Source organism: Protopterus annectens, chromosome 13.part0 (genome assembly GCF_019279795.1).
Source record: "Protopterus annectens isolate FY-2018-M chromosome 13.part0, PAN1.0, whole genome shotgun sequence".
Classification (NCBI taxonomy): Eukaryota; Metazoa; Chordata; order Ceratodontiformes; family Protopteridae; genus Protopterus; species Protopterus annectens.
The window spans coordinates 458,964,838-458,974,709 of NC_056747.1; the positions used below are offsets into that span (position 1 = coordinate 458,964,838).

Consider the following 9,872-nt stretch of genomic DNA (forward strand, 5'->3'; position numbering starts at 1 on the left):
GTGGTTGCCTTTGTACCTGGCACATCCTTTTGTACACCATCATGAAAACAGTCTATCGATTGGTTGCCTACCTCATTGTCACTAAACTATGAGAAAGAAGATGGTGCTAACTTATGACTAAGATGAAGAAGATGATCAACAGTTTCCCAAAATTTTTTGGAATTATTAAGATTTAGGCAACGTTAAATCTAATCTTAGCATTATCATCAATACTTAATAATAAAATAAAGTCACTACTACTGTACCAACTGGGAAACTATCATTATTATTCATTCATTTCTTAAACGAGTAAAGAAACTGCTCTTACTAAATATGTTTTGGGCAATTACAATTAAATGAAAGCTTTCTGTATTACTGGAGCATAAAGTCAGCTGTCTGTTGACTGAAAAGTGGAAATCTGCAGTTTGACCCAAAAGAGACAAAATATGATTCAATCCTCCTATAATTAGCCAAAAAAAAATCCATTGATGTATGATTCAGCTCAAGGACAGATATGGGTCATTCTGAGTTTTGCAGTACAACAGCATAAACATGCATATTAAGCTCTTGTCAAAGAAAAGTGCTTATAAACAATGTTGAATGGTCACACTGTACCTCTGTACTCCTTCATATTGTTAATCTGCAATAAATATAGGCGAAAGACCTGTTTTTTCTGTGTGTGTGTGTGTGTGTGTGTGTGTGTGTGTGTGTGTGTGCGTAAAATGTGTGCATGTGTATATGTAGTGTGTGTGTGTGTGTGTGTGTGTGTGTGTGTGTGTGTGTGTGTGTGTGTGTGTGTGTGTCTCTGCGTGTGTGTGGAGAAAATGTCTACGTGTGTATGTGTTGTGTGTGTGAGTGCGTGTGTATAAAATGTGTACATGTATATATGTCGTGTGTGTGTGTGTGTGTGTGTGTGTGTGTGTGTGTGTGTGTGTGTGTGTGAATTCTGCCATTAATATTGGAAAAAGACCAGCTATATAACTTGAGAAATGTGTAGAATACTCGCATAGCATGTTTTTGTATCAATTTTTATAGGTGTTTTAAGTTTAAGTAGTTGTTGGTTCCTCGTGCTGCTTTATCAGCCAACTTATGGAGTATGTCTTTTTCTTATGCAGTTGATAGCACCAGCAGTTATCCTGCTTTCCTGTTATGGACTGGCCTGGGACCTGCTATATGGGCAATGTCTACATGAACGATTCCGGGAGCAGTGGGAGAGAAGATCACAGCAGCTCAATGTTGCAGGATCCAGACAGCATGGGAAGCTTTTTTGTTTATGCCCTATGCACAGTTCTGCCCCATACCAAACGTGCAGTGCTGTTTATATGGAACTAGTCTGAAAATGAACTGCTGATGCATAACCAAACATTTGTTGCAGGGTTAGACTCTTCAGTCTCCAGCAGGAGTTGTAGTCTGATCTGAAAATCCCTCCACTAGCCCTGTTATACTTGAGATGGCAAAATGCCACCCAGTTACTCTCACACTGACTGAATACTCAGGCATGGCATATGCTAACAGTACCTAGTCTGCTGGGCTCATAGTCAGGGCTCCTTCCTCTGTCTCATAGAGTCTGCAATTATAACATTTTATTAGAAGTTTCAGAACGGTTCTGGTAAAGTTATTCTACAAAAGGTGATACAAAGTTTCAGTGGTTCTGCCACCACCTAATCTGCATAAAGCAAGTGTTTGTCTTTTTTGATTAGTTCAATAAAAAAGGAAGAGTAATTATCAGAAACATGAAACCTAATAACAAATGTATTCTAATGAGAAGATAAATTGTTAAAATACATGCACCCAAAATATTTTGGAGAATGTTAATATTTTATTCGAGTATCATCTGTAAAAATAATGTTATAAAGATGGTCACAGTCAGTTAAGAAAACATAAGAACTGTATGTGTGTAAAGTTTATGAATGGTCTTCAATGGAAAAAAAAAAACAAAGAGAACTAAAAATGTGATCCGATTCTGCATCAGAACTTGATTATATAGTAACTAATTATGGATTACAGCATCAATACAGAAATAATGTAAGGAATCTAGATGCAGTTCATGGGTTTTTTCCTTCCTTAAACTTCTTGTGCTTCATTGGAAAGGGGCTCATTTTTTTTTTTTGCATTGCGTATTTCTGTAAAGTTGTTTACCAATCTTGTGGTGTAACATTAAGCTCAAATTTCTTGTATAAAGTTTCAAAACTGGTTCTTCTATTTACATCTCTTAAGAATTCCCAGATTGTGTTTTATGTTTTCTTAGCCACCATAATGCCTAATGATTCATTGTGGTCATAGCAAGCTTGGCCCACTCACGTATGGCAGAATTTAATTTCCTTGTCAATGTTCAGACTTAAAGAGCCCCTAACATAATTCAGAAAATTTGGCAGTTTAGATACTGTTAACATTGAAGTTCATATATTTTAGAATTTCACTGCTAATTGTATTTATTACTTATGGATGTTCTTGTTTAAGTCTGCATAAAGAGGCTCCTGAGGCAACTGTATCTATTGCAACTTCAGAATACTGACATATTTTATATGTACACAAGTGGGTGGAACATGCATATCATGTGGTCTCTACAAATTTTTGCAAAGTAAATCACCTCCCTATTAAAGCTAATCAATAACATAAAAAAACTACCTGCTAATTAAGCACATGCCCCATCCTCATAAACATCAAATGGAGGCTCAGAATCGTGCAACTGCTGCTTCTCAAGTCAATAAAACAATCCTTATATTTTCCCAGTCTTCCCTTCATCAGGTGTATTGCTGCTAATCAATGGTCAGGTGCGTCCATCTCTTATTCAGGTTGAGTAGAGAAGGTTTTCTGCAGAAGTCAAATGCCAAGAAATGAGCAGCTACTAGAAAATTATACAGAAAAGTAATGTCATGCATTATAGGAGTTATTTAAATCAAGTAGATAACATGGAAAATAAGTACAAAATAGCAGTGGTCAGTCAGAGAGGTGCTATCAGTAGAGCAATATATGATGTTGGATCACACTAACACTGAATAGTGAGGAGTTATAGTACTTGAGCATCAAACAGGCCATTGCATATGCAGCCAGTGATCGGGGAGATGGCACAGCTGATCACTGAAGAGGACTATACAGATATGCTGGCCTACATAAAAATGGGATCTTAAGAATACACAAGCATCCATATACCTTGAAGGTCAAAATCACTCTTAAGAATATTGAAGCCAATTTTGCTCTATTGGAGATCAGAAACTAAATAATTTCAGCAGTACCACCTTCTGTGATACACTCATGGTATGGCTTAAAGAAATAACAATTGTACAGTCACCATTTTTGATATTAAAACAACAATCCAAAGACATATGCACTGGCTTACATTTGAGCTTATGGTGTTTTGGTACTACTCAGTATCAGCAGAATGTATGGATGTTGTAAAAGTATGAGTCCCTTGTTGTGTCAGCCAGTAGTGTCCTAATAAGAAAACCACTCCGGTATCACTCTGTTTTGTTGTAACCCTGGTGCAAATTGTTCAGTCATGATGGTTGTTCCAGTCCTAGTTTTCAGAGTCAGTACCAAGAATTCTTGGCTGCCAGTAGCTGCAAACAGCCTCTAGTTTATAATATGTCTATGAGCACAGCAATATATTATAATGATGTGTTTGTAGGACTGCTGCAAAAATCTAATGATGTGGCAAAAAAAAAAAAAAAAAAAACAGCTAGGCCCATATACCATAAAAGAACATTATGTTATTTCTTTAAGTATTTATTAGTATTTGTTTACTGGGATTGTCCACGGAGGCCCAAGGAGAAAAGCTCCAAGTATAAATAGTTGTACAAAATGTACAAAAAGCAGGTAAGAAAAATTACAATGAATGATATCTAATATACAGCTATAATAATTCAAAACAAAAGAGAGTGAATGATAAGAAAAGAGAAAGTCATTCACAACAGCAAGCTTTTAAAAGTGAGGTTTGAAGAAAAAAGCATTTAAGTATTGTGTTAGTGGAAGTGATAGTTATACAGCAGTGTGTGGGAGGAACAAGGTAAGAAGATGAGAGTTAGAGACAACACAGGGAACCAGGAAGAGGTGCCAGCACAGAAAGTGATTGGATTATACATTGGATATAGTAGAGGGTGAAATAATTGATTATTAGCCAAGTGAGAGGATGATGGGGAAGGCTGAGTAAGAGGATATCAAATTATTGTCATGAAGAGAGGGCGTAAGCTGCCATTTTAATGGTGTGTGGCTGGGTAGAGGTAGCTATAGAAGGGATGCAATGTGAAAGGGTAAAATAAAAAATGGAGAGAAAAATTAAGGTAGCAACCCAGTAGATGCTGAAGGAGAATAGTACAGTGATGTAAAAATAAGCGGGGGGTGTGACAAGTAGGAAGTGGTAAGGAAAGTAAATGATTTATGGAGAAAGGATGATAGACACAAGCTGTAGATATAATTATATCAGTATATACCTTTCACTACTTCAAAGAGCCAATATAATATATTGGTATAGTACTGTAGAGTAAAACATATGCTTTCATGCAGTGAATAAAGTGCTTGATAACAAACAGGCATGCGTTAAAGCTGGAGGGTTACAGTTAGAATGGATTACGCAGTGTATGAACCAAAAATAAGAATTTTCCAAGGCCAGCTGTAGAAGGATATAAATGATAAGACAGACAGACACACACACACACACACACACACACACACACACACACACACACACACACACACACACACACACACACACACACACACAAAAACACACGCATTCTCTCTCTCTCTCTCTCTCTCTCTCACTGTTAGCAATTCCTATCATGAGATGTCAAATGTGGGGGGTGATTGTTCTATGGTAGTGGTGGAACTGTCGCATTTTGCTTTGCACTTTATGGTGACAGAGAAGCAACATGCATTATTTTAAAATGATTTATAGTACAAGACACCCTTCACTATTTTTATTAATGAAATGTGTTCAAACTGTGTTGCAAAATTGCTTCTTAGAATATCTCTAAAACCCATTACAAATCCATGCTATCTGCTCTGAAAGACATATTTGAAGTTGCCCCAGCAACTCTATGATGCTGTCTCTTATCTGGTGCACCTCTGAGTGTTAGTAGCATTTATTTCTGTCAGACAATGTATTTGAAGTTTTGATTAATTTACATACCTTCTGCAAAAAGAGCTTAACTGTAGTAATATGTAGCTTTCGAATACACACAAAGAACGATCACTTTTGAAATGTTTTCAGTATGCTCAATGCTCTCTTTTAAAGTGGGAAGAAGATAAAAGAATTTGAGGTGAGTTCAAGATGGTAGTCCAGTGATAAGCATAGAAAATATTCTAGAGTGTGGCAGATATGTTTTATGCAGATGTTAGAATAATATTAATTACAAAAAAATGGAAGATGCATGTAGACAGATACTGCATGTCAAAGCTGTGCTAGAAGTATTCAGTAAAACTTTTATGTTTTCTAAACAGTGATAATAATAAAAACAGGTAGGCTACCACATGGCCATTGGAATATTGTTGCTCTTACAGGGGACTTAGGTTTTGCAGCCGACCAGAAAATGAGTATTTGTGAAGCAGGTCACAAAGATGTGCTCCGATTCTTTATATGTGGCATGTATCTTGAATAAAATAGCAAATAACTGTAAAAACTGGAAAAACCTTCCGCATTGTTTATGCAACACCTTCATTCACACACTTAAGGAGTTCATCAGAATAATTTACAACAGGAAATTGCTCTTTTAAAGGTCAAAAAACAGCGACAGCATCAGATCACATGCTTTTGTAATCTAGAGTACAGTATTCACATACACATAAAAAACTTCAAAAATACATTTTTTTGTTAAGAACATATCTAATTAATAATTACGCTTCTAAATTTTTTGTTGCTCTCATTTTGTAAGACACAGAAATGGATAAATGTTCGTTAATATCCACAAAGTGTGCTATTTGCTGCTCTTAAGTCTGCACGGAAGGATATGATGATCTTCTCCATTCTATTTGACATCATGACTGAAATGAAAAATTCAACTGGTTGGCCTTGATCTTCAGTAGCCTAATGGTACTTATCAGTATTTCATATTGCATTATCTGCCTTTCACTGCTTCATAGTGCAGTGACTGCCAGGGTATCAGTGCTTTGTCCTCTCATGGAAAGGTATGTAGCACACTTTCAATCTCTGAAAACATGGGTTTGCTAGGAAATTATATTAAGTGACTCATTAGACAAGAAATAAGTGTGGATGCCAACATTTTATGGCTCTGAGCTTTTCCATAAATGATGGTAAGATAATTTCTCATCCACAGCCATACTTCATATTTTCACCATGAAGTTATTACAGTTCACCTTATAATGCTCATTGTTCTTCTAAGTTGAACTGGGGACATTACATTATAACTTTATTTTAATTATTGTGATGCCATCTACCTTAACATTAAAGTAAGACTGCATGAAGAAGCTGAACAGATTTTGTTTGAGGAAAGTAACACATCTTTGTTCTGTTATCAGCCTGGTCCCCATGCTTTACTATTGAAACAATAATTTCCAGTCAGCCAGTCCTTCTCTGGGGTGAGAATCAGGTAAATTGGGAGAAGGAGTTATATCTTCCTAACAGGGGGATCTGATGTTTGAATTACATTTGATTTTCTCGCTCATTTGGTCATTCCATCCAAGGGGCTAGGCATGGAATCACCTGATATTATGTACATTCACTCCTTTGTGTGATGTAATCAGTGACTTTACTCCTCCCTTCATGGTCCATTTGTTTCTCAGGTTGATATTGCCAGTCCTGCCGCTTCTTTATGGGTCTGGGTTGGGTGAGAGGAAGCAGGCCATTCAGTTGGTCAGGTGGATGTCTTACTTCCGCTCCCTTTGGCAGCTCCCTTGAGCTCCATTATAGCAATTAATCCCTGGGAAGTGTGCTTGCCTTCAGATACAAGCTATTCCCCAGACTTATGTGCCTAGTGTTAAAGAGCAGTATATGCTCGGCCGGTTCATGTTCCAAGGGTGCAAAACCTAGTGGTCCCTGTTAGTATCATCCAAGTGGCGATGCAAAGCTTCCTTCCTCCCCCCCTAGGATGGGCTAGATGGTTATAGACATTCACTTCCGTCTTTCCCAACCCACCCCCTCAAGTGTCTATCTGCTAACTGAACACAGGTTATCTGTGTCACAGCCAGGGCTTCACTCTTCTGTGCTATAGGGTGGCATCCTTCCCATTATTTCTAAACATCCTCAGCTCTTTGTTGTTGTGTCTTTTGGCTTTTCTCGGTTAGGGGTCGCCACAGCGGAAATCCAGTCCACTAATGATTGGCAGTAGATTTTTACGTGCTGAGTTGCCGGCCCTGATGCACAACCTTCAACGAAGGTACACCCATTCATGCATGTCTCCACACAGAAGACGCTGTAGCTGAGAATTGAATGGGACAATGTCTTACTGTGAGGCAACAATGCTGCCGCAGCACCACCACTGCAGTTAAACATCCTCAGCTCTTTAATTTCTCATAAACATGAACTATGTCATCATTGACCTAACCAAGATATTCAATCTAGTATGCCACAATCTGCTTATACACCCCATACTTGGTAAAGGCATAAGGCTTGATGCCCTACCATGGTTCTAAGGCTACCAAATCAATCATCACTTCAGTGTCAAAATTCTGTTCTTGTCCTCTCCACAAGCGCAGCTTGATACTTGCCCCACTTCCTTTCCCCATTTACATCAACAAACTGCCCTTAGACCTTCTACAACAGCCATGCCTTCTCCATGCAGAGGACATGGACATATTCTCCTCAAACCGTTCACAAACAGTTCTGCATAACCAAGTACAATATGACTTCCACTCTCTGATACAATGACTTGTTGACAACAAACTTTTTAATTCATCCAAAACAAAAACTATGCTATTCAGAACCAAGCATAAACTAAATAAAGCCTCCTCTGCTTTACATATCACTGACCAAAACAACACTGCTATTAAAAACAATGAATCTTTTAAATATCTAGGACTGTGATTAGACCCTTCACTCAACCTCTCTCTCCACCTTGACTTTACAAGAAAGAAAATTAACCTACTACTTTTCTGGGGAAACAAAATTTCAGTCTTCATCTAAAAAGCCTCGAGAATAACCAGTGGATAAGGCATCTTACTATCACAACTTGAATATGCCTTTCTCTTAATAGCACACTTCTCAAAGAGAAGCTTCTCACTTATCTAAACATTTACCAACAAAATCTGAAGGTTCATTGCACTCTTGCCAAGACATGAGCACCACTCAAAAACATAAAAAAGCTAAATATCTCCCAGTCAGACAAAGAGCTGACCTACTGTTCTGCTTTCAACTCTTTAAACTCCTTCACAGCCAATCTTTTCCCCCACTAGCAGCCAAATTAATGAGAACCACCATCATATAACATTAGACTCTTAGCTCATTCAGTAACTGCAGTACACTCCCCTCACACAAAACTACAGTGCAAAAACTATTACTTTTCTTGAATAACCCCAAACTATGGGAATCAATCCCACCCCTCTATTAAAGACTTACCCTCTTAACTATAATTCCATGCACAACTAAGGACACACCTTCAGATAATGGCTAAATGCCAATGCAATGTCTCCAGACAGATTACTTAAATCCACTATTACTTTACCAACCTTTGTTCTGTCATCCCTGTCCTATCAACCATATCATTTCACTGACTAGCTTACTCATGGGTCTCTGTAACTCCAGTGTTTTTATATTTTTATCCTCCTACTGTAACCTAATGAACATTGGTTCATAGGAGGTTACTAGGCTAGCGGCCCTAGAACCTTTACAAGTCTAGCCATGTTAATCCCAAGTATCCTCATTTGTCTTTTTAGGCAGTTCACAGAATGAATTTATGAATTTATGAACAGAGTGGGTCTGTGATCAACACCAGCTACCCCTGTTCATGAGGGGCATGGGTGCCACCCCAGGGGTGAATTTTCAGTCTCCCATCCAATTATCTAGGTTGCATTTGAATAGGGTCAGTGAGGCGCTCTGTTTTACATGAATAGGAAATCTATTCCAGAGAAGCTTCAGCCTCTGGGGGAAATATCTGTCTCTCCAGCATGTTCTGTTAATGTCACAAGCTAGGTTGATATCCCCTAGAGTGAGTGAATCTTGTACTCTTTGACATGCAGATGTGTAACATTTCCATTAGGGCAGAGTTGGAGATTGCCCTATAGGCCTGGCACAAGTCATCTCTTAGCAGTCTATAAGATACAGAGTAAACTGACAGGGCTTTCAGCCTATACATGTAGGTTATGGTTTGGAGTCCCTGTATTTAAAACTCTGAGGTCTGTTCAGCTGCTGCAGGTGTCTGGTGAGGTACATGCAAAAGGGTGCATTATACTCTATTAGTGGTCTGAAGAGGGTCAAGTACAGTGGAGTTATAACATCCCTTGACCTGAATGCTATGCCCTTGCTTATGTGGTGTGTTACATAGAAGGCTTTCCTTACCACTGTGGAAAATTGGTGGCCAAAGTTCAGATTGCTATCAACCTGTGTTCCCAAGTCTCGCATCACTGGGTTGGAACTCAGGCGGGTGTTGCCAATATTGTAATTTGTAGGGAATTCCATTTTGGACAAAAGGAAAAATAATGCATTTTTCTGCATTTAGTTTTAGACTATGATTTTTCTGTTCACTCACAACTTCACCTCATGCTTTGTCCCTACCGGATGATGCACTGCTACAGTCCTCACTCTCCATAAAGGAGGAGCGACTACAGAGCTTGGAAATTATCGCCCCCTTAGCCTGACGAGTCTGATATGTAAGGCTATGGAGTGCATAATCACGGACCTAATTAACAAGGATATAGGGAATCTCCAAACTCTAGATCCCACGCAATTTGGTTTTGTGATGTGTAGATCATGCCTGCTCAACCTGGTTGACTTCTTTGAGTCA

At 38.4% G+C, this 9,872-nt stretch overlaps 1 long non-coding RNA gene across 1 annotated transcript in view; it reads left to right on the forward strand.

Moving 5' to 3' along the window:
* LOC122788346 overlaps positions 1–2,322 on the forward strand; it is a 105,224-nt gene extending 102,902 nt beyond the window's left edge. Inside the window, exon 3 of the long non-coding RNA XR_006362646.1 lies at positions 1,095–2,322. This is a non-coding gene — a long non-coding RNA (uncharacterized LOC122788346). The remainder of the gene's footprint in view (positions 1–1,094) is intronic.
* The last annotated feature ends 7,550 nt before the right edge of the window (positions 2,323–9,872 follow it).